We start from the raw sequence: 25,423 nt of genomic DNA on the forward strand, positions 1-25,423 counted from the left end.
CTTGTATTCACAATGCCTAGAGCCCAAGTCTCCAAAGAGAGAGTCCAGCAAATCTTCACATGCATTGGCAAGATTTAAATTGACACTTACTATGATTGCATGAATATGGTGCTCAATATTTGCATACATGTTTTCTGTGAATGGCTATTCTGGTTCGTTAATACCGTAGAGCTGCTTCTGTAATTATGGGTGTTGTGCACATCAGAGCTATTAGGACTCGGGCCTGTTATGTATTTAGTTAGGGTTACAATTATGTGATTATTATACTATTGTCGTAGGCCTTGATACTCAATGGATTAGAGCGAGAGAGGCATGGTCTAGTGGTCTAAGTGGAGGAATGGGGGGCTGGGAAAATCTTGAGCTCCAGTCCACCTACACATTACATTTCCTTTATAGCTATGAGAAACCTCTGCCTCAGTTTCTCCATCTGTAAAATGGAAGCTATAATCCTTACCTACCTTCTAGCAGTATGGAAATTACTGGGCTAACAATTATAATGCCCTCTGATTATGAAAAGCATGATACCATGTAAACTATAATACTAGTCAAGTTATTGTTAATTGTTATTATTATTCCAAAAATATATTCAGAGAAGGAATTTGGTTCTTACAGGAAGAAAAGAGATCCTGAACTAGCTCTGTGGCAGCCATCTCTGCATCATCAGTATGTTTGTGTCCAGCAGAATATTATATTCCAGGAGTAAAATACATGCAGTGGGTGAAATCCTGCCCCTATTGAATGACGTCAATGGGAGTTTTCCCAATGACTTCAATGGGGCCAGGATTTCACCCAATAAGTGTTGCCTTCCAATACTGTCACATGGGAAAGAGGGAAGGCTATATTTTGGGGGGTGAATAGTGACAGAGCTCCTGTGCCTTTGTTCCTCACGATGAGAAAAAAGAACAGTTTGATACGGTCTGTTCAAAGTCTGCATCAGGCCTGCATAAAAAAAGAAAAAATGGTTGACATTAGAAAAGGCAGCATTGAGTAGATAGGGCACTGGTCTGGGAGTCAAGAGACCTGGATGCTAATCTTGGCTTTGTCTGATTTGTGTTAGCAAAGTCATTTTACGTTAGTTCTCCCTTCCACGCTTTGTTTGTCAAAGCGCCATCTGCTCTTTGGGGCAGGGTCTGTCTTTTACTATGTCTGTACAGGTTTCAGAGTAACGGCCATGTTAGTCTGTATTCGCAAAAAGAAAAGGAGTACTTGTGGCACCTTAGAGACTAACCAATTTATTTGAGCATAAGCTTTCGTGAGCTACAGCTCACTTCATCGGATGCATCCGATGAAGTGAGCTGTAGCTCACGAAAGCTTATGCTCAAATAAATTGGTTAGTCTCTAAGGTGCCACAAGTACTCCTTTTCTTTTTATGTCTGTACAGTGCCTCGCTCAACTCAGGCCTTGATCTTGTTTAGTGCCTCAGGGTGCTACTATAATATAAGTAATAACAGAGATGTGTGATAGCTACATTTTAATATACTCTTGCAGAGATTCAGACTGCAATTATGTATAATAGAAGGCTGAGAAGATATTTCACTGTATATTCTCCTCCTGAGGTACCTGACTATGTTAACACCCTTTAACTTTAAGTGGCATTATGAGGCTGGAAAAAGGAATTTGTATTATGACGAACAAGATTACGATAAGAAAAAGGAGGAGGAAAAGAGGGAAATGTGGATGATGTTGTTATTACTGAAATGAAAGAACTCCTGTATAACCAGAGCAGTTGAGGAAATGTGTTTTTAAAGACCTTAAGAGAGGTCATAATGAGAGTTTACTTTGTAGATGTAATCACAGTTTACAAGAGTATGTTTCAGTTCCCAGTGGTGTCCACAGTTAACACAGGGCACCAGTAATTTTCCAGATGTGTCTTTCTTCACAGAGAGGGAGCAAAACCAGCAAGAAGAACTGGAGTGACCCAGCTCTTGGGGAGCCTCTGAACTCCTCTACATCATTTGGCTGGGACGCCCTCCTGAATAGTTTTGGTTGTTGCCTGGTAACCTTGGCATAAATTCCATTACAGAGCAATTGAGCACACAGGAGGAGTGAAATCTCAGAGGATTAGATGATCCAGTTTTACGGGCACATAGTACTTCTTGCGTAGACCCACTTCTTCACAGATGAGTAACTGCCTTTCAGTAGCTGTTCCAACTGCTGAACAGAAAGGCAAATTGTTGAAGGCAGCATCAACATCTGTCTCCTTGACAAAAAAATACTCTAGGGGTGCAGAGTAATGGTCCATAAAAGTACAGCTGACAAAAGTTACTCACTGATAGTGTTGGACCATTACCATAGAATACCAGAGTATTTTTTTTTCCTGAGGGTTGCCATAGAACCAAACTGAGGGACACATACTCTGAGGCAAAATATTGACTATATCCATTGGCCACATCTCTGGGATGATGCCAATTACCACATAAGATAAGGGGAAATTCAAGTGAAATCAGCTCTGTGCCTTGCACGTCCAGAAAAGGACTTCAGCTAGATATTAATTCTTATTATGTTTAATTTTGTGCAGACAGTAAAAGGGCAATTATCCATAGCTACCACAGACATAACAAAAAATACAACCAAATTAATACCCTGACTGAGCTGGTCAAAATGATTAGGACTAAAAGGGCTTTTGTTGTAAAAAAAATTTTTTTAATGGACACTAAAAAAAAAACACCACACAAATTTTTCAGGAAAAAATGTGTCAACATTTTCCATTTTTCTTAAATGTTCCTTTTTTAGGATATATTATTTCTCTATTTCAATCAAAAATAGTATTGACGGGGCTATCAAGATGTTTCCTTCTCCAAAACATTTTTAATCTCCTCCCCATAATTCTAAATCTCTCCCTCCATCCATTCCCCTTGCTCATCTCCGTTTGACCCCTTCCTCATCTCTCCTTGGCCTCATCTTCCCCTCATTTCTGTTTGGCCCCTTCACCTCTTTTCCCATAGCTCTTTGACACCACCCCAATCCTGAGTCATCTCCAGGAACCCCTGCTCAGGCAGATCCAGGACCATCTATCCATGCTTCGCGTTTTGTAATGTCTCCCATCACTATTGTGCCTGAGCATCTTCCCGGTAAAATAGATTGACAATAGTTAAATCCCTAGCGGACTTCATAGAATCTCTGGCTCTTCTGCTGCCTCAGGTTATAGAAAACTCTGCTGGGGGTAGGATCCTTTGTTTGGAGGAGTGAGTTTAAGAGGGGAGCAGTTGATGATGTCGATGTCATTCAGATCAGGGTGGAAAAGCTCTATCAAATCAGGTTTTGCATCCTTGCCTAAAGGTGTCAGACTCTGGATTCATCTGCTCTCCCCGGAAGTCCTTCTCACAGGACTCCTCATTCAAGATCTTTGTCCCAGCTGAGCTGTCCCATGCTCTGTGATCTGCATTATTCCAGGCGAGCTGTCTCCAGGTGATTGTACATGGTGATGTGGTCTCTGACATCGCTAGGAAATGATCCATTAATTAATCAGAGGATGAGGACCAATGTGTTGAATTGACCGTGGAAGTGGACTAGAAGCCAGTGGAGGAAACAGATATACTCATGGCAGCCAAAACCATGGAGGCGGCTGCATTTTGCACTGGCTGATGCCTATGCCTTGTTTACACAGATGCTGTGACTACTGGAGGAGACAAATGCATGGATCACTGAGGCCAAATCCTTATCTAGGAAGAAGAAATGGAGTTTCCTAGTGAGCTGGAGATGAAAAGACATAATTTTACTACTCCCTGGTCATTGACATTCAGGGTTGAGTCACACAGAACACTGAGGCTGTGCCCTGATTTGACAAATAAGTGCTGTATGTTTTCCAAGGATAGTCTGACAGCAGCCCAAGTTATTTTTCATGTAAGCACCGTAATGAGAGAGTGACTCAAAGCAGTGCTCTGCTGAGGAGGAGGAGCACTGCTAAATGCATTGCTAGGATTGTTAGAAAGACCACGAGAAGGGGAAAAAAGCCCTCCTGGGAGATGGTCTATTTTTAATGAGTTCAAACCTCTTCCACAAATGAAGTGAAACATTTTAAAAGGAAAGAATATTACTTGTGTTTTATTTGTTTCAGCTACTTGGTTACAGCTCCACGCGGACACAATTAATGGAGGAAATAGAGTATTTTATAAGCCCAGGACTCTCAGATAGTTGTTCTGTGACCATGTGAAATTCTTTGCCTTAATCACCACACATTCCTTGTGGGAAGGTTGTACATGGCCTAAGATAATTAACCTGGGGTTCAGAATAGCTTGTGTCTAGTCACTGAATGACAAGGGTCAAAATGGTGTCAATTAAAACACTGTACTGAGTTGATTAATAGCTGATTTTGCCCAAGAGAGGAAGAAAGGAAGGTCTTGAGGTTAAAGCACTGGACTGGGATTCAGGGTCTGGATTCATTTCCCAGCTCTGCCACACACTCCCTGTATGACCTTGGGCAAGACACTTAATCTCCCTGTGCCTCAGTCCCCCATGAGTAAAATGAGAGGAATAGTGTCTTCTTTCTGTCTTGCCTATTTAGACTGTAAACTGTTTGGGGCAGGAACTGTCCCACACTTTGTGTCTGAACAGAACCTAGCACAACAAAGACCTGGCCTCCATTGGAGCCTCTAGGTCCTACTGTTCCCAGACTTTGTCCCTTGGGTTTGTGGACACTCCAAGGGTGGCCCGCTTTAGCCCAGAAGAAAGGAAGGACATTACTTAGATTGTAAGCTTTTGGGGAGCAGGGACTGTCTTTTTGTTCCATGCTTGTACAGCATCTTGCACAGTGGGATCCTGGGCCATGACTAGGGCTCCTGGGTGATATAATAATACAAATATTATGAACAACTTTCTCTATAGCGACTCATCTGACTGACTCAAGGAATGCAAGCAAAAGGATCCAGAAAGGATTGTCACGCTGGAAGGAAAGTGACCAACATGTAGGGCTCCTGGACTTTTGGATGGAGACGACTGGGCCAGATCGTCATCGTGTGTAAATCATCCGTCCTGATTTACACCAGCCGAGGACCTAGGCCAGAATTGGGAGATCCTGGAGAAGAAAACTCTACATTCTATACTGCATGGTGTCCTCTCTGATGCAAAACATTCATTCTAATATGCTGCCCTGCAGGCTGTTTTCAGCTCCGAGCTCAGTCCAGTTGAGAAGGTTTTGGGGCAGTAGATTGTAAGGCTGAGCCAAAACAACGTCTCACACATACTGTAGGCTGCCCCAGCATTCCTAATATCTAAACTATGCAGTCGGATAAATAAGCAAACAACCTAACTGCCCTTTCCCCACCATCCCTCCAATAAATATAGTTTATTGTAGACACAATTCTTTGAGGCCACATCCTGATGGTGTGAATCCATTCCATTAGGAGGGCAAAGGTGACTGACTTCAAGGATCCTTAAAAGTTAATCCAGTGTCGTAGGGGCAAAATTATATGCGATGAGCTCTAAAAAGTGTGATAAAACTGGCTTTAAGTGCACAGCTGGACAGCAACCTATAAAGGAAGGATTTAAAACCATAATAAAAACTTTGTAATCTAATTACAACAGTAAAGTTAAAGGTGAGCTATTCGCAACATGAGTCACATGCACCATGGCTAACCTCTGACATCTTGAATATATTACGTGGTTTCTTCACTTCAAATTTCATCCACTCTCCAGTGGGGCCTGGTTTTATGCAGCTTTCTGCATTAAAAAAAACATATCGTGTTGTACAAGCGTGGAACCAAAAGACAGCCCCGGCCCTTGTGTGGCTGCAGGGTGCTGTTGTAAATCTCAAGACCAGCATTTTCAAAAGTGGCTGTTGTCTTGAGTGTCCCACTGGGGACCCCGTAGATTTTCACAACGTTCTGAGCATCCACAACACAGACTGATGTCTGTGGGAGCGGTGGGTGTTCAGCACATCTGAAAAAATCAGAGCTCCAGAAACTCGGGCACCCAAAATAAATGGACACTGGACATTTTGGGCCTGGTTCTCCTTTATACTAAAGCCACTTTGCCCCACTGTAGCTACATAACTGGGCTGTACAGTGGGAGTGGATCATGGTAACACCCCCTTCCTTCCTAAACAGAAAGAGTGGCCAGATTGCTGGGTGCCGTAGTTCACATTGGGTCTCATGCCCTCATGCATGAAAAAGGGTTTGAATTGCCATTTTCTGGGTCTCCTTATATGTCCTCTAAAGCCTTAGGGAAGCAGACAGGTGCCCTGGCCGCAGTCTAAAGCAGCATATAAGAAGAGACTGTAATGGTGCAGATATTTAAACACAGTTTTGCTTTACAGCAAAGGTATTTCGCCAGTTGCTATAGAAAAAACTAGCTCTCCATGGAGAACTTTCCATCCATAGATTTCAAAGCACTTTATAAAGGAGGTAAGTATTATTAACACCACATTACAGAAGGGGAAATAGATGCACACAGAAGTGAGGTGATTTGTCGAAGGTTACCCAGCAGGCCAGCGTCAGACCTAGAGCTGAACAAAAGTCAGAATTGCTGTCCCATGGGAAATTCCATCATTTCAACCGTCGTTTTCATCCCCAAAAACAGGATGAAAAGTTTTGGGGGTTTTTTTTAAGTAAATTCCAAAATATTTCAGTTCAGAATTGTTGAAACCTTTCATTTTGACATTTTTTTAAATCAAAGACACTGGAGCAAAACATTCCTGCAATCTATATGTTTCACTACATTTTGTGTTGGATCAATATTAAACTGCAGGTTCCTAGCCCAGTGCCTAATGGGAGTTGTAGTTCAGGCCCCTATTGTCTCCTATGAGCTGGGGTCCCAGGGAAGACTCCCACAATGCAATGCAAACCAAGCCAACTGAGCTGCACAAGTTGAAATAAAACTTTTGAGGAGTGGTCAATGAAGTCAAATGAAATAGTCCGATTTGGGTCAAATCAGCATGAAACAAAAGTATTTCATTTTGATTTTCTCAATGGAAAAATGAGATGATTTTTTTTGGCAAAATTGTAATTTTTCTGTGGAAAATCATTCTGATGGAAAATTCCCAGCCATCTCTAGCTAGGACCTAGCTCTCCTGAGGCCCAGCCAAGTGCTTTAGCCAGTAGACCACATGCTCCTTCTGTGACCCCACCTATGAGGAGATCAGAAGAACTACCAAAGATGGGTGTGGGGTGAGAAGACGTTAGTATGGGTTAGAATGGACAACTTGAGTGGTGAGGAAAGGAAGGCTGGGGTATGGGTTAAGATAGATATTTGGGGCTGGTAGCAAAAGAGGCAGGCTATTGGGAAGCGGCACTTCAAAGCTACTGTGGACAGTTGAAATTTGTGCTGGAAGGCCCATCTGAATGTTGTTATTTAGAGGGAACAGAAGATGGTCTTGTGAGTAAGGCACTAGAGTGTGAGTCAGACAAGCTAGATCCCCTTCCAAGCCAAGTCTCTTCATCCCGCTGTGGCTCAATGAAATGGGGAGAGTAACACTTAGATTGTAAGCTTTGTGGGCAAGGATCCTCGCTGACTGTGTTTGTACAGCGCCTTGCACAATGGGGACATAGCTCAGCTGGGGCCTTTAGGCTCTACCATACTATAAATAATAAGTGCTTCCCTCTACTGGTACATGGGAGAGGTTCATGGTTCAAGGATGCCCCGTTGAGGGAGACTGTCACAATCCAGCGGCAGGACTGTGGCCTTGTCTTAGCAAAATGTATATGGCCTTGTACATTTGCGACATTCGCACTGAGGAAAACTACATTGACTCTGCTACACTGGTTCCAACAGCTAACATAGACCCACTTCGTTGATCTCTGATGGGGCTGCCGCTTCTGGTAATTTGTGGAGCAAGCTGCATCAGCGTAAACCCTGCTTTGCCTCACACCCATTAGGGGATTGCACTGCTGCAACCACCTCAGTGTAGCTACACTAATGTGAATTTCTCTAATGGAGACAGGCTCTATGTAATACAATGAAGGCTACAAAGCCAAATGGTGCATTACAGGGTACAGCCAGCAGCACCAAGCCAGAGAGAGGCTCCAAAGAACAAAACCTCAGCCACAAAGCAGAGAGAGTTTCTATCGCGTGAGTAGTGCAGCGCCAGCAACCGCACACCAGGGGTGCAAATGACTTCCGTAACGCACTGCAACCCTGCACACGTGAGCTCCCAGCAACGCACAGACCACAACTGCCTTAAACACCAGAGGTCGGAAAGGCACAGAGAATAGGCAGCAAATATCCTGAGAAGGAAACTGGAGCAAAACCAAGCTTGAGGCAATCCAGATTTTATCACAGAAGATGCAGAGATGGGTAACTATCTGATGTGCACAGTTCCAAGGGCCAGCAGTCTGCAGGTCCACCCAGCCACAGACCAGTGCATTGTGCCACATTTTTGAAACCCACGTGCTCCAAGAAGGTGTCTCACTTGTGCATGGGCAACCCATAAGCTCGGATTTGTGCCTGCAGACCCCTCTACCTGCAAAGCATTGAAAATCTGTACCATTTATTTCCATTCTAAGCAGCTGCCAGCATCTCTGAACCCTGATCAAGCCAATGCCTTCTTTCCTCCTCGTTGCCTGGGATAGACGTGTGTCTAATAAGAAGAGGACCCAGGCCCTGTGGGTAAAAGAGGCTCAGTGAAACATCGGACGCAATGACTATTGCAGATTACACTGTGTGCAGCTGATTGCTCCTACTCAGCCATTGCCATGGCTGAAACGGTCTCCCTGAGACGCAACACAATGCGATTCAAAGCAGGGGCTGAATAGCTCCGAACTGGTCATCCTGTGCAATACCCACGGCTGGCTGCCGGGGAGGAAGTGAGGCAGTTTGAAAGTTTTGTGGGAAAAGACGAAGATTTGGCCCATGCAATCCCAGAATGCTCTTCCTCCAGCTCTGGACTGTGAGACTAGGCCTTGCTATCTGCTATCCCCCCCTTGCACCCTGCATCTCCATGGTATTGGTGAGCTTACTGCTTGGCTTCCCCAAGGCGGGCACGTGGTTGTGTGCATGTGTGTACAGGGGAGCATGAGCATATTGTACCAGATGGAAGGCCTCTCAATCTCCAGCCTTTATAACGCTGCTTTGGGGGAGCACCGTGCAAGAGACTTTCCCAACACCTCATCTCATCGTCAGTAGAACTCCTTCTTTGATCTCACACAAGCTTACTGTGAGAGCCTCACACATGGCTTTAAGCCCCGTCTTCCTGGTGAAGGCAGCATGGGGTACAACAGTCTTCAATTATCGTACATGCTTCTTGGCCCCTTTTGAGTGTCCTTTGCACGGCGTCAGGCCAGTGTTCATGATGCGGGACGATCAGCTGGGGAGGGGAGGGATTCAGCAGCTTGGGAGGATGGGCTGAGGAGGCCCACCCCAGGGGGAAGGTCCACCCCAGGGGCATAGTGGGCGTTATAAGTGCTTGGGTTGCTGGGCAATGTAAAATGATTTGGTTGCTCAGGCACGTGGAGAGTGGGTGTTCTTAGTATGTATCTCTAAGTAGGAAAAATATGGGCATTATTGGAGAGAAAGGCCTGGCGGGGGGGGGAGGGGAGGGGAAGGACGGGACAGGACGGGATAAACAACAAATTGGCTGGTGTGCGTGAAGAAAGAGCCCAAAACACATGGGTCCCGATCCAACACCCACTGAACCAATGGAAAGGCTCCCATTGGTTTCACCGGACTCTGAGTCAGGTCCATGACAACGCCACAGGAAACAAGGCCAGCAGTAATAGTTGGTGGTGACTAGAGTGTGGTGTGTTGCATAGGGGTGCACCCTGAGGTTTTCACTGAGGAATACAGCTGCGTCTTTCTAATGTATCCATTTGGCTTGTGGCACCATCTTGCTGCCCACCCCCCATCAGATTCTAGGGATCTGGATTGTGGATTCTCTGGTTCTGGATTGTGTAGCCAACATTTTTGCATAGCTCTGTCAAAATGTGGCTGCCTTTTTTTCTCTCCTTCCCCCTGTTCGGTGAAGTGGAAGAGTGACCAAGCGGATGCTGATGGACAAGAGACCAGTGACTCGACCACCCTACTGAGAGAATAGAGATCAGACCGTCTGAGAACTGTCAGCCAGTGGGAACTTTCCCAGGGGATCAGCAAAAAATAAAATAATTGAACGTAGGTGATTCTGCAGTTGTGAGACATTTGGAAAATCCAGACTGTCCAACCAGTCTCCCACTCACATTCTTGCCTGCATAGTATGCCGGGGTCTAACAGTAAGGGCTGGAAATATAAAACAGCCCAGAATACCAGCTGGTTTAAGACCTACTATAGAATGCGGAAGTGGGGATGTGGAGACTGCCTCTACGTTTTTGTTTATAAAGGTGGGAGGGGGGTTGCTTCTGCTTTTACATTTAGCACAAGTGGAAAGGAAATGAGTTCTGCAAGGCTTAAGAGGCTGGGAGTTTACCACGTGTACAAATGAGGACCTTCATTTGGCCTCATGACACCTACATGCATTATTAGGCCAGCTGGTATACATTGGCACACTCTCCAGGAAAGTCAATAAGGCTGCACCCATTTAATCAGCTGAGGATCTGGCCCATCGCAGGAGCAAACCAAGCAGAGAGGTGCGATGTCTGGACCTGTAGATGTAGATGTAGCCTAGTCAGTCCAAGCTGCTCTTGCATATCAGTGACATGTTTTGATGTGAGATATTGAAGCTGGGTAGCCTCTAATTCCCCTAAAGGCCATAACAGGAGAAATTATAACAAGGGTTCAGTAGGCCATCAGATGGTCTAACAAGGGTGGGAATTGTGCTGCACATGATGAGTAAAAGAAGCAGGGTGTTCTAGTGTTAGGAATGCATCTGGAGCTTTATTTCAGGCCTATTTTCATTTTCTTGCCTGTTTTATTTCTGTATTTTAACCCCTCTTTGTGGTGTCCTTCTGCCCAGCTGGGGACAATGCCCTGGAAATGACTGGTTTGCAGGGATCAGTGCTGCCCCAAATTCTTGAGGGGACTTGTGGCTAGATATGGGTGAACTTCCAAAGGTTCAGAGCTTGTGTTAAGATAACCCTCCAAAATCTTGCCACTCCAATCTGCACCACCCTACCCTTGCCCCTCTTCCTCCATGGGCCTATCAACCTCCCCACAGGACACCCCAGTCTTCCCCTCAACTGGCCTGGTCTCTCCTTTTCCCCTGTGCTGTTTTTGGATGGAGGCCCAATACTCTTGTACCCTCCGCTCTGGTGCCTTAGAGCGGGTGTAGAAGGATACCCCTAGCTCCTCAGGTGGCAGATGGGGATTGAGCCTGCTTGACAGAATTCTGGAGACCCTCAGCCCTAGAGAGTGTTCATGGACTGGAAAGCAGCTTCTGCAACACTCACGGTAGCGCTGATAGTCCCGGTGCAGAAGGAAGTGTGATGGAGCAGTGCTCCAACCACCTTCCCTGCAGAAGAAACCACCAGATGAATGAGAAGGAAATAATTCTCCCTTCCTCTTCCTAACCTGCAGAAGTGGCTACATAAACCAGGTGGCCATGCCCTAGCAAGCTGGGAAGGGGGATTGGCTCAACAAACCGCCCCCGGAGACCTTGGACTGAAGAGGTAGGAGGCCACCAGGACTTGTAACTGCCCCGGGGAAAGGGGAGGAGGGAGATGGGGTCATCTGGAAAAGAGTGATGTCCTGTTGGGCCATAGGCCCTGTTGGGGGTCAGGAGTAGAGTTGAGATAGATCCTGGCCTTTTCCTTTGTACACCCCAATCCCAAGGCAAACCTTTTTGGAGGGAAGGGGGGAAACAATTCATCATGGCTGTTCCAATTCTGATGTCAGGCTAGCCATACCCCAGAGAAGCAAAGCCTGGCTAGGATTGGTTCTATGGTTGGGTGGACATTTGGGGGTGGGGTGAGGGACAATTCTCATTTGATGGAAAGCGGTTCACCCTTCTTCTCACTGAAAGACACTCTCCCCGCAAAGGACTAAGCATGCCAGGACAGATCCCCAGTGGATGTAAATTAGCAACGCTTGCTTGAAGTTGTGGAGCTACACCGCATTACATCAGCTGCGGATCTCCCCATTGTCTCCGTACCACTCCAAGCGCCTGTTGATTCAACTAGCAAAAGAACAGGGGTTCTCAAACGAGGGGTCGTGAGGGTATTGGGCGGGGGGGTCACAAACTGTCAGCTCCAGCTGTGAGCCCCATGCATGCTGGGGCTCCGGCTGTCAACCATGCACGGGGCTGACAGCCCGAGTCGTTCAGAGCTGGGTGACTGGAGAGCAGCGGCTGCTGGCCAGGAGCCTAGCTCTGAAGTTAGCGCCACCCCCACCAGCAGCAGTGCAGAAATGCGAGTGGCATGGTGAGGGGGGGTTGTCATTTTTGGGGGGGGTCACAGCCTGAAATATTTTCAAAGGGGGTCCAAGCAAAAAAAGTTTGAGAACCCCTGAAAAGAATAAGCTTGAAGTTCAAATTAATCACTCTCTAGCAGCCCTGCCTAATGGCCCAAGGCCACCCGGTTTGCTAGGAGCTTTATTAAAAGGCAGCAATTCTCATTCACCTCCTACTTGTATGCATGTATGCTTCATTCACACCCCCCACTTACATATATCCATTCTCTCATTTACATTGGCAATTACGTGCGTGACTTATGGAGACACCAGTCGCAGCTATGTAGTTAAGGCTGACCCAGATTTTTCACTTATTAGATTTAAATATTGAACATATCACAGTCTCCAGTATGTGTTTTTGGGGGTTCACCTACTTACCTTTCCTGCTGATACAGGATGATCTAAAAGCACCTCAGGAACATAAATTAATGAGCTTCACAACTTTGTATGTGAGACAGGGAATCATTATGTTGATGGATAAACTGGCAAGGCAAGAGGCTAAGGGTATGTCTACACTGCACACTAAGACCGGGTCTGGGCTTGTGGGCTCAGTGTTTCCAAGCCCGTGCTTGAGAGTCCACGCTGCATTGCAAACCTGGGTTTCAAATTGCTGGACTTGGGTCTCACAGCGATGCTAATGCATCTGTACTGCAATTTGCAGCCGTTCTGGGTTGGGTCTGTGGCTTGACCTGCATCCACATTGCAAAATGACAGGGCTTGGACCCGAGTCTCAGCAAGACGGGGGCTCTGATCCACCCCCCACCACAGGATCTTAGGATCTGGGTCCTGAGTGCTGTCTGACCCGAGTCAAGCTGATTTGCGTGTGGATGGAAGGGGAGTGTGGGTTCAAACTTGAGTCAGAGCCTGGGCTTCATGTACAGTGTAGACATATCCTAAGTGACCTACGCAAGATCACAGAACAAGGCAACACTAGAGTAAGGAATAGGACCCAGTCCTCTTCTCCAACCCCACTGGCTCTCTTACATTTAGGTAGGCCAGTTATTTGTATTTTTGGCTCATATATATCCACTTGGATGTCAACGATCCTGCTGACATTATACTGTAATTATGTCCTGCTAATGGAAATGATCTGTCTACTCATTTTCCATCCGTAACATTTGGCTGGTTTCACCTGGTAGTTGCTTGGAATTGTCATGGCAGGTATGAAAGTCCAGAGAATATAGGGATTTATAACTTCATGTGAGTTATGGTGTTTTCCAGGCAGCAAAAGCAAGCATGACTGTGCTATCAGATTTAGACTTAAACAGGATGCTGGAGGAAAACATGACAGCTCTGAGCTTGGATCTCAGGTAGCAATAAAGTAAGCAGAGGCATTTCAAGTCACAGTTCTACTTTTGCTTTTTTGGTTAGGAAGTTAATTTGTCTTTCTTTCCCCCCCTCCCAGAAATTATTTACTGTTCTCCAATTTTCAGATTAAAAACTCTGAGCGAGATTCAGCGACTCTAATTAAATAGCAGCTACATTCCCTTCTGTACACTCTGGGCTTTATTCCGCCCTCAGCTATCTCTTGAGATCAGTGGGGTTCTGTGGCTGGAACGGAGCATAAAACTTGGCCTGTATGTGTTAACGCCAAAGTAATTTATTCTGCAAGTCAGTGCTAGCTCCAAACAAAACCAGTGCTAACCTTTTTCTTTCTCCCCACGACGCAAGCACACGCCACACTTTCCTCGACTGGAGCTCGTTGCTCCCTAACTCCAGATACGACACTATAAACGCTGGCTACGATGCACGTTTTGACTTGAAAACGCAGCAGCGATCTGGGATTTTAATTCAAACAAATTTGAAAATTGATTCAGACTAAGCTGCAGCTGCATCCCTAATAGTCACAAGTCAAAGTGGCTAAACGCTGGAGCTGTAGTAACCTCCTTATTTCTTTTTCGTAGGAGAAAAGGAACTGAGTAGACCTGGAATATTATAATTAAATTGTCATTTGTTACTTATCTGCTTAAAGGTTCTGCCTAATTAAACACAGCTCAGTTTTCACGCTAAGCAGTTACCTACAGCAGAGGGTGTTTGTTTTTTTTAAAAATAGAAATCAGGGGCATGCACAGACTGTCTGTTACAGTCTTCAGAGAGTTTATTGCCAGCCTCTACAGGTTATGCTTCATTAGTACACATTGTCCAGGATAACCCAAGGCTTGTGCAGGTGTGTTGGCAAAATGCACACCACTTCCACCCCCACTCCCACCGCACTTCCAACAAGCTGCTACTTGAAACACTGTGTGGCAAAAATCACAAGGAGTTCTTAAGTTTGTTAGCTTGGAATTCGCCCGGCAGATGTGCCTGCGACATGGTGGGCAGAACCTGGAAGGGAGTCACTGGAAAAACAAAACCATTGAGTCTAAACTTAGTATGTTTTTCCATGATTAGATGAAAAACGTGCATTGGGCTTTTTTGTGTGTTCTTTAGAATCATGCTCAGAAATTAAACATTTTCTGAACAACAAAGACAGGGTTTTTTAATTGTTTGCTGCCTTTGGCCTTCAGAGATGACTATAAGGAATACATTCCAGTCCATTCTCGCTAACCCGTTCATATGGGGGTTTGACTTCCCTCCCACAAAGGTAGCAAGCCTAATTCGATCTCTGTTGCTGGACTCAGCTCATGCTGTGTACACATCCCTCTCAGATAATCAATAATGCCGACAGCATCTGTAAATAACTATATGCACAGCTCTAACACAGCATCCAAGACAAAGACAGAAGCTGGGAAGTGAGCCTTTGCATATTCAGAACTTGGTAAAAGGACTGAAACACAGTGCTGGACTTTATTACTGTATCCTAAAACCCATATATTAGATAGCATTTTTCCCTTGTAGGAATCTGGCCATGTATCATGTGATCAAAACGCTAAACATCTTTCTCTTCCCCTCTTTCTTAGGGAAAAACCCCCCAGTAAATCACTACGTATGATAAAGTACAGTGATGGCGTGGAGCTCTCCTCTTGTGGGGATCAAGCCAGACACGTCTGTAATTAAAAAACGCATGGGCCTGCACTGTCTAAGATAAATACCTGCTCCCCATGCTAGCATGCATTTGTAGACTCACGTTTTTAGATCCAGAGGTCCGAGGCTCAATCTCTACAGATGTCCCATTACACAGGATGGCCTGTGCAGGGCTTAGGATGAGCTTGCCAAGCTAGGGAGAGTATGTAATCCATGCTAATGCCATGTGACCCCTTATCCCATTCTACCGACTAGACCGTATAGACAGCTTCGTAAGTCTGCTACTGCCAGGCTAAGCAACCCGATCCTTTGGCTCATCCAGTAGAATCCTAACAGCCACGAAGGTATTTGGGCTACTCTTTCTGGGGCATAAAATATAGGGTACATTTTCAGAAGGTTTGAGGCCTCAGTTTCCCTTTTCGGAGGTGTAGTTTGCACCCTCCTCTTCCCCCCACCCCAATATTTTTGTATTTGTAAAATGAGCCACAGGAGTCAGTCTGAGCACTTATGCCTCAAGCTACCCAGCATGTACCTGCTATAGATAATTTGTGCCCCAAATATTCAGAACTGCATTGTGCTCAGTAATTCGGTCACTAGGGCAATAAGTATGGGCACAAATTTTGCAGAGGTGCAATGTACCTGCAAAACAAAGCCTTAGAGTGGGTAGATTTAGGCAATAATAAATAGACTATCGCTCACCCACCACCTCTCAGAGCTAATGGTTCCGTCACCTTTTGTTAAAGCTTCTATGTAGTTCATTCCCTGTCTGTCAGCTTCGTGCACTTATTAAGTCATGTCATAAACCTGGTTTGTAAGTGTGAGGTGTTTGGCAGCACCTATCGCAATGGGGACCAGATCCTTGACGAGAACCATAACAATAAAGAAAGAAAAGGAGGACTTGTGGCACCCTAGAGACGAACAAATTTATTTGAGCATAAGCTTTCGTGAGCTACAGCTCACTTCATCGGATGCATGCAGTGGAAATAAATACAGATTTATTCCCACCGTTCTCTTTAAAAAGAAGTAACCATTGGAGGCACTAGGGGATGCTATGGCTCCACAGACGGGACAACGCATGACACCCCCTGTTGGAGTTAGCTCAGAGCTTTAGTGTTTGGGAGTTCCCTAACAGGTCTTGTGCTGGAGGCACAGAGCCCCCAAGAGTTGTGAATCTATCTAGCATGTCTTCAAAGAATGACATTTACATGTCTCCTCTCTGCAGCTACGAGGTCATGTGAGCAGATGCACCACAGGGACTGGGTCATCTACCGAGCGTGACGCTGTTAACGTGCAACACCACTGTGCAAGCGATCGGGACCAGACGTGATCATCTGGGGACACTCACATGAGCACTCTCACATCAGTTCAGAGTCCCAGGAAAGACACAGCTCTGCGTGTTACATGCTCCCTGGCATTGTTTTCATTGCTTCGCCAACCGCCACAATGATGTGTCCCATCACCAGTGTGTCAGCAGCATCTAAACCGGCATCAGAGCTGAGCCTGTTTCGCCTAGCTCTGCTTGGTGCATGGCGTTTGCTTAGTGATTAACTTGTCCACTGACATACCCCGTCTCCCAGCGCTTTCGTTCAATTAACTCTGTTGACTTAGTCTCCGTTTGAGCAGTAACTGGATTTAGATAAAGATGCCACCAAAGCAGAAAACACAGCATCAGCTCTGTGACTTCTGACAATGTTTGTGCGGCTGATAACTCAGCTGGTGTGGTGACTGGGGACAGTCATCTGGACTGAAAACTCCTCTAAAGTGAAAACCCTGTGCAGTACAAATGCCCTGGCCTGCACTTCGGGGTCAGGAGCAAGACATGCAGAAGGCATTGGTGCTCTAGTGTTCAACCGACACATCAGGGGCCGGATCCAAACCCCACTGAAGTCCATGGAAAGACTTCCATTGACCCCAATGGGCTTTTGGATTAAGTCCCATGCGATTTATGCTCTTCACACTCAGCAAGACAGGTATCCACATCTACGCCACACTGTTAAAAAGCAGCTCAGTAAAAAGGTGGAGTTTAAGAAAGTTGCAGCTAATATGCATGTCTTCTACTTATCATTCATTATGCATTGTGAATGGAAGGAATTGAGAGGAACTCCAATCATCAAAGAAGCAGCCTTTACTAGTCATGAAATTCCAGATAGCCAGCACCTAAGCAGTACCTTTCAGTGAGGGGGCACTGTTAAATAGCACTGCCTTTTGCAGAGGGAAACAAAATCAATCCTGGAGGACATCCTCAACTGGTATAAGCTGGTGTGGCACCACTGAAGCCAATGAAGCTATGCTCATATCATATCCACCAGTTGAGAGAACTGGCCCGCTGTATTTTACCACCCCTGGGTCAGATTCATCCCAGACTAGCTTCCTCCACACAATCCCTGGTGTAGGTTCTTCGCCTCGAAGAGTTCCTTATGGTTGGCCCAGTACATTGCAGCTGAAGTCATGCACCCTCCACTGGCAGAGGAGAAAGGTATGGCCCAGGTTGACTGGGGATGTGCTGTTTTGGCAGACCAGCCTCCAGCGCTGGGGCACCTAAAGAGCTAGTGGAAATTAAGGTAATTTCTACTCCTTCTGAAATGCCTAGTTAAGGCAATTTCACCTTCCTGCATCGGTAAGAGAGAAGCCATGCCAATCACTGCCAGTGCAAACACCTGCCTCCAAAATACACTTGCATCTCTTCTGTTGTTTTAAAACTGTGCTCCCGATCCTTCCTGTTGACCTGAAAAATGCGAGGAGGGTAAAATGAGTCAAATGCTGTGGCAGGTTTGAGCGCACGGCCTTTGGGTCACACATTTCCCCTTGCACTGTTAGATCGGTAGGGACAGGGACAATGGAGTGGGGCTTCCAGCTATGGCTGAACCCAAGGAGCATTGCAGACCTCCAGCAAGGGGCCTGCAAGGAGTCTTCTGGAACTCAGGCCAAGGTCCTCAAAATAATTTAGGTACCTAACTCCCAATAGGCACCTAAATACTTTTCAGCATCTTGGCCTGAGTTCCAGAAGGTCACAAAAAGTCTCTGACCCAAAGAAGGTACAATCTATAGCTCCCTTTCCCCTACATGGAGGCCTGCTGCAGTTTGGCCTCTGCATTTGCTTTCCTCACTGCCATGAAGCAGGAGACAGAGTCCTAAATTTGCTGTCTTTGGGCTATTAAAGGGCTATCTGTTGAACTATTAATGTCAGGGGAGAGTTTCAAAAGCAACTGAGACAGACCTGTGCTCCCAAACCCTGTAGGCACTTTTGAGAACTTCCCCTCTTCATTATGAGGCCAATGGCAAATAGTGCCCCAACTTCTGTTACTACTGTAGGAGACCCTCTCTCTTACCAGGCACATACATACATATATATTTTACTGCTAGTACTTAGCATACATTAAGCACATATTCTGTAGTCATGAAAGATGGCAGCCTCCCAGTGTTTTGCACATCTCTGAGCCAGTCAGCTGTTTGCGTGAAAGCACAGAAGGGACTGTTTTAACAACACCAAGAAGTTGGTTAACTCATCCAGCTAGAGGTGGGGACAACCTGATGTGCCCAACCTGCTTTGGTAGCCATGAGTAATAGGTCTCATTTGGTGCCCCCTTAAAAAAGTGGAGCTTCAGGGTTCAGCACCCAGGCCTATACCACAATATGGACTATTTGGGGTGACTACCAAGGAAGGCCAGACATCCATTGCCATCAGTGGTGGCTAAAGGTTTCAGTCGGACAACTGTGATCATTAGATTGGCAGCAAACACTGGCATTAGGCTGTTCTTCAGGGATGGTGGGTTTTGAAGAATGTGCCTGCTATGCCCACTTTTGAAAAAGGGTCAAAATAGGTGTTCCAAGCAGACAAGCTGCTAGAAATCAGAGAGGAGCTTTACAGATCTGACATCACAGTGAGAGTGACAGGACGGTTACTTCCATTTCTCCATACGAGACAGTTTGGCAACAGAAGAGCCAGGCCAAGAGTCAGCTTCAGGCAGTCAAATCTGACTGAATAGATCACATACAGCACTGAACTGAAATTAAAGCAAATTAAACGTCCCAAGCCAGGTTCTGTCCCTTGCTCCGGTAATGCAACGAAGCCTGGGAGACAGCAACCTGACTCCCTGTGTGCGGGAATCCTCCAAAGGCAAAGAACCCCGATAATTGCTCCTAGGCTACTCTCCCTTCCAGTCCCAATCATAGGGGCTTATGTGGGAGAAAGCGAGGGGGTGATCCCCAGTTGCCAGAATGGTCTTGAAGCTGTGCAGCTTTATCTTGGGGATTCTTTTGGGGCTGGCTGACCACAGAATCCAGGGCTGCAGGGAGGGGTATAAAGGTAGCTTAAGCCATCCCCATCTTGCATTGTGCCAAGCGCAGCTCCTGACCAGCCCAGAATCTGGGCTCACAATTCAACTCAACAATTCTGTGTGTGTGGGGAAGGGTGGGGAGAGGTAAAGCTCAGTGAACTCAGGATTAAAGCCATTGAGGGACTACCCAGGTGAGATATCTGGCATTGGCAGCAGTGGACAAGCTAGAGTCACCATCACGTTTCATCCCTGTGAACTCTCTAGTACAACAAGAACACAGGGCCATTGAGCACTGTATGCTGACTACTCATTGCCTCTTAATATAAAGCGAATAGTGTTGTTTATACTCCATTACCCAGTTCCAAATTACAAACCGGGGCTCACAGGAAGCTTGCAAGGCTCTATCTTTTCTGTAACCTCCTGGATAAAAGGTCAGTTTTCAAACATAGTGTTTTCCAGATACACTATTTGAAAAATATAGAGCTGTTCAAATCCTCTGCTTCCTTTAATGCTATTTTCAGGTTGTTTTCTCAAATTAAATATCAGGCTTAGCAGCATATGCTAGCTGTATGATTAAAGGGATGGTCTCACTCCACAGGGCTTGGGGTTTCCATGGCCCTCTAGAAATAGCTTTCCCTGTGTGGGCCAGGTGAACTCCAACAAGGTTATCATTTCCTAATCTTTCCTCAGCTTTCCGGGTGGGGACGTGTAATGAGAGGGCGTGATCTCAGACTAACCGCCTGTGGAAAAAAAATCTACCCAACAGCTCTGGGCTAGAGTCTCAGATGGGGTAAATCAGTATAGCTCCATTGCCATTCCTGGAACCAGGCTAATTTATGCCCACTGAGGATCTGGTCCTTTATGTCTGGTGGGAAATGGGCAAAGATTCCAAGGGGGGAAAAGTGATCGGGGGAGGGCAAAAATCACAAACAGTTATAAAGTTTTCCTCTGCCGGGTGTTTTTCTTTCTGGTTCAGGTTTAAGATGACCACTTTGCCCACACTTTTTCCCTTTAGGAATGAGTGACAAGGCAACAGGCAAATATGCCTGGAGGAAAAATACTTGTACAGCGAAGAGACGAAATGGACCTAACAAGGCAAAAGGTCTGGGTTTTACATCCAGCTCTGCCACAAATTTGGCATGTTCAAAAGACACAAGGGTTGTGCACCAGTGGGAGGAATGTTCTCACCCAACGCCTGATTTCCACATACTCGCTGGAAGCTTTGGGCAAGTTCCTCAGCGGTTGTAATTGGGTGCAGCAGCTCTATTGAAGTCAATGGATCTGTGCCCATTTAGTCTCTGATTCAGCGAGGCAGATGTCAAACTTTAAGCTCATGAGTAGTCCCGCTGAAGTTAATGGGCCCACACCGGGTTCTCAACGCCACAGGCGCTGGGTTCACTTATACCGGCTGTGCGTCTGGCCTGTGGTGCACGCAGACTTTTGAGCACAGACTTCTACACGTGAGAGTCTTCACTGCCGTATGCCTCAGTTTCCTCCTCTTTAATGGGGGGAGAGTAATGCTTCCCTACCTCACTGCGGGGGGGCTGTGAAGCGAAACACGCTATTGTTTGTTTGTGCCTTATGATCCTCCGCTGAAAGACAGGCTGGGATTGAAGAGTCTTATTATTGGGATATAGAGCAATAATGTGTTGAGGTTAGCCAATGAGCGGCTCCATTCTGGGAACATTTTCCTGCAATTTAAATGACCAAATATTTCATAAGCCTGGTGAGGTGACAGAACAGATAATACTAAGTTTAAAAAGCCTCAATACTTATGTTCCCCTCCTCTTCATATGAAGTCACTGGGGATCAGGCACTGGATTAGGGGCATAGAAATTGCTTCATGCATTGCTAGGAGGCATTCAGATACGACAGCAATGGGGCACTGTAAGAACCTTTAGAGAACAGAACAGAATCTGGTTTTAATCCCAGTGTTGTAGCTAACTGGGTGACTTTGGGCAAGACATTATCTGCCATGTCTCAGTTTCCCCATCTATACAAAAGGAGCCAATGGTACGTCCTTTGTAAAACAATTTATGGTCTAGGAATAAGTGCTCATTATAACTATTATTCAGAATTGTGAACAAAGCCAAGCTGTGAGCTTGCAGATGGGCTCTACCGAAGACAGCTACCATATTTAACATATTTTCAGTTCATAGCATGGCTTAATTATATTTTCAGCAATTACTTAGCAGCACAGCAGGAGCGAGGGCTGCAGCCTGGCGAGTGCTAACTTACAGTTTGCAGTCATAGCACTTATCTACACTCGCTGCAGAGTCTGGTGCATCGTGTATGGTCATCATGTCCCATATCAGTTATAAAAGTTAGGAACGTTCTGATGGAACTATTCTTGCTGATGGCTTTGTTACGAGTTATCAGGTCATAAATAATTGTTTATAGTAAGCAGTGTATGTTATGTTAGCAAGTAGTGCTTAATAATTACTGTATAAGGGACCAAGCAACGGATGCCATAGAAATCTATACACGTTTTGAAATATGGACGTGTTGCTGTATTTGAATTCACAGCTATAGGAACAGTACCATACCTGTATCACTGGAACAGCGCATGGGCTTACAGTTCAGCATGTTAGGCAGCAGGTTTAATACAAACAAGAGGAAGTAGTTTTTCGCACAATGCGCAGCTCATTGCCAGAACTGGAACTGGGTTCCAAAAAGAACTGGAAAAGTTTGTGGAGGATAGGTCTATCAATGGGTATTAGTCAGGATGGGCAGGGATGCAAAACCGTGTTCAGGGAGACCCTAAATCTGACTACCAGGACCGGAAGACGAAGATGGTGCAGATCTTTCCATAAATGCCCTGTTCCTTACGCTCCCCATGAAGCTCTGGTACTGGCCACTGTTGGAGACAATATACTGAGCTAAATGGACCATGGTCTGACCCAGTATGGCAGCTCTTATGTTCTTTGTTTTTGAGGATCAGGTCTAATCCTGGTTCTGATACTTATTTGCTGTGTTACTCTGACATGCCACTTGCTTCTTTGACCCTCAGTAAAACTGAAGTAACAATAAGTGCCTAAATCCCCTCTGAAACTGTGATTTAGATGCCTAAATCAGGTAGGCATCGCAACAGTGAGCACCGAGTGCCTAAATCCCTTTAAAAATCTGGGCCTTAGGCACTGACATTGGCATCAAAAGATCTGCCACTGACCTGCTGTGTAAGGTTCCTCAAGTTACTTCCTCTCCTTGTATTTCTGTTTTCCCTCCTGCCCTTTGTCTGTGGGTTTTAAGAGAGAATGCTAGATAGGATGTGGCCACAACCTGGTTGATTTCCAAGCAAAAACCCAGGCTGGAGTTAGCGGTGCTCACGGCTGCATTGGCTCGCCTTTTGCATTTTCCAGACCATGAGCTGTGCACAGGAGGTGGAGGAGGGAGTGCAAAGCAGCTTAACTCCTGAGTGGGGTGGGGGAACACTACCGCAAAGTCCCTGGAACGTTGCAGAAAGGTACAAGAAGGTGCAGGATTCGCCCCAACGCTGCTCTGCCTCTGTAGGTTTTCACAGCCATGTTGCACTGTCTTGTCGGCACAGCTGCCATCTCACTGTGGAGGAGAGAATGCCCTGGAAAAATCCTAGGTCTTGACTTCCCTCTACCTTGCCCTTTGGGCAGTCACTTTTACCTCCCCAAAGCAGAAGTTAAATGCTAGCAGATCAGAATGGCCGGGTTCTACACGGGTTGGGCGCCCGTGTGAATGACTGTAGAAGGTGCAAGGCAGTCCTGGGCCCTGGTCCTGCAAACACTGAAGATGTGCTGAACTTTAACCCCAGGAGCAATCCCACTGCGCTCAGCCGGGGGCTCTCTCACTAGCAGTAAGTGATGCAGTAAGCAGGCAAAATTGTAGGAAAGAAATGTTTATGAAGCAGGCTGAGTGGCCAGTGTTACATGTGGTGCTCTCTCTTGAGTGCCTGAGCCTTTGGGGCTATACCCAACTAAGTCACTCTGGCCCTTCTACTCCTCTTCCACTCCTTGGGCTGTATTTCAAGCTTCTGAAGATTAGCATTTCTCCATTAGCTTCAGTGGGATTCCTCACATCCTTACAGTTAAGCATGTGCATGACTGGGGATCAAGAATGTCCATTCAAGAGGCCTTATTCTCCTCATGAGAATACAAGGCGCTAAAGAGATGCCAGAGCCGAGGGCAATTAAAGAGTTCTGGTGCTAGGATTCCTCGCCGAGGTACTTAGAGTCCTCCTCTTCCACTGACGTTAATAGGAGGGTTGGGCACTCGGCGTCTGGCTGGATTGAGCCCAGTGGGTGCACACTTAGTGTGTTCTGGTAGATACCATCTGTTAGTACAGAAGCAATGTTTTACCTATAAAGTAAATTACGTTACATGGGCTATAATGTGGATTTTCAAAGAGGACCCACCTTAGAAACATTTTGTTTAATAAAATAACTTAATTAGAAAAAAGCTTCTGGCTGGTGTGGTTGAGGCAGTGATAATTTTTCCTTCTCAAATCATTTTCTCTGTTTATTATGTGTAATTATGGTGTAATTACATCTTCATCCTCTAGGCAAATTATGCAATCAGAGAAGGTAAGTGGTTCATTTGCCACTGCAATTAGGCCTGACGTTTACATCTCTCCGATAAAAAAGGTCTGCTGTTGTAAAATGTAAAATACGTGGCACGAAGGATACGGAACGAATGTGGCTATAAAAGGTTTTATTGGCACTCGCTCTGTGTCACCTTCACCACACCAGGGTAATTAATGCAGCCATCCCAGACACACATGGGGAAAAATGCTATCTCAAAGTACGCCATCCTGACGCTTGCTATGAGTTGGCCCACTGCGGGGATCAAAGTGTAAGAAGACAGGCCCAAGTCAACAACCCTTATGTAAGTAATTCTTACTGTCATGAGATAAGTACACCCTGTCACCCTGGAGGTGGGGCAAGGGCATGGTAGCCTTGCGATTAAGTCAATACGGCTACGCTCAGCCTCAGGGCTCTGTGGCCCAATGGCCGGCACCAGTAGGGCTCCCCTCATCTGTGGGGAAGTGCAGCCTAATGGCCAGAGTCAACAGGGCTCCCCGTAGTGGCAGGGGAGCGCAGCCCACTACCCAGAGTCAATAGGGCTCCCCTGGACAGCAGGGAAGGGTGGCCTACTGGTCGGAGTTATTAGGGCTCCATTGGACTTCAGGGAAGCACGGCATACTGGCCAAAGTCAGCAGGATTCCCCCTGGGGGCAGGGAAGCGTAGCCTAATAGCCAAAGTCAATAGAAGGGGGTTTGGTGGGCTGCCTCCAAAGGGAGGGGGCAGCTGGGTAGGGGGACCCAGGCCCTCCCTGCTCCACCAGGTCCCAGCCCAGGGCCCTGGTAGTGGCGAAGGGGTTCACCATGAAGTTGGCAGGAAATCTGCCTGCAACATGCTGACTGCTACGGGGACACTGGCTAGTCCCTCCCTCGGCTACTTCCTACCTTGACTCCTGCAGTTGAAGTAGAGGTGTCCTCAGAGTCTCCAGGCCCCTTGGGTGGCAATCTCCCTGGGGCATCTGCCAGTACCTGGGTGCCTAGCTGGGTCTCAGCATCCCCTATTCTCGCAGCCTGGGCTTCCAGCTCTCCCTCGGTTGGAGCCAGAGAGGTGCATCCTTCCTCCTCAGAGGCCAGACCAGACTGAACTAGGCTGCTCCCTTTTATACTCCAGCAGCAGTTGGAGCATGCCCAACAGGTCAGGAGGCGTGGCTTCTGCTGTTCAGAGGGCTGCTTTAACCCCTTCCGCTCCAGTGCGGGGCAAGTACACCCCGTCACACTCACCTATACACTCCATTGGGTTTATTAATTATTTTTATTTGTATTACGGTAGTGCCTAGGAGCTGTAGCAGTGGACCAAGACCCCTATTGTGTTAGGTGCTGTACAAACACAGAACTAAAAGACAGAGCTTACAGTCTAACACAAGAGACAACAGATGGATGCGGACAGA

The 25,423-nt window shown here is 46.4% G+C and overlaps 1 long non-coding RNA gene across 1 annotated transcript in view; it reads right to left on the reverse strand.

Annotated features, from left to right (window-relative positions):
- LOC114021527 overlaps positions 1 to 25,096 on the reverse strand; it is a 57,448-nt gene extending 32,352 nt beyond the window's left edge. The window contains exon 1 of the long non-coding RNA XR_003566053.2: positions 24,921 to 25,096. This is a non-coding gene — a long non-coding RNA (uncharacterized LOC114021527). The remainder of the gene's footprint in view (positions 1 to 24,920) is intronic.
- Positions 25,097 to 25,423: the final 327 nt, after the last annotated feature.

Source organism: Chelonia mydas, chromosome 3 (genome assembly GCF_015237465.2).
Source record: "Chelonia mydas isolate rCheMyd1 chromosome 3, rCheMyd1.pri.v2, whole genome shotgun sequence".
Lineage (NCBI taxonomy): Eukaryota > Metazoa > Chordata > Testudines > Cheloniidae > Chelonia > Chelonia mydas.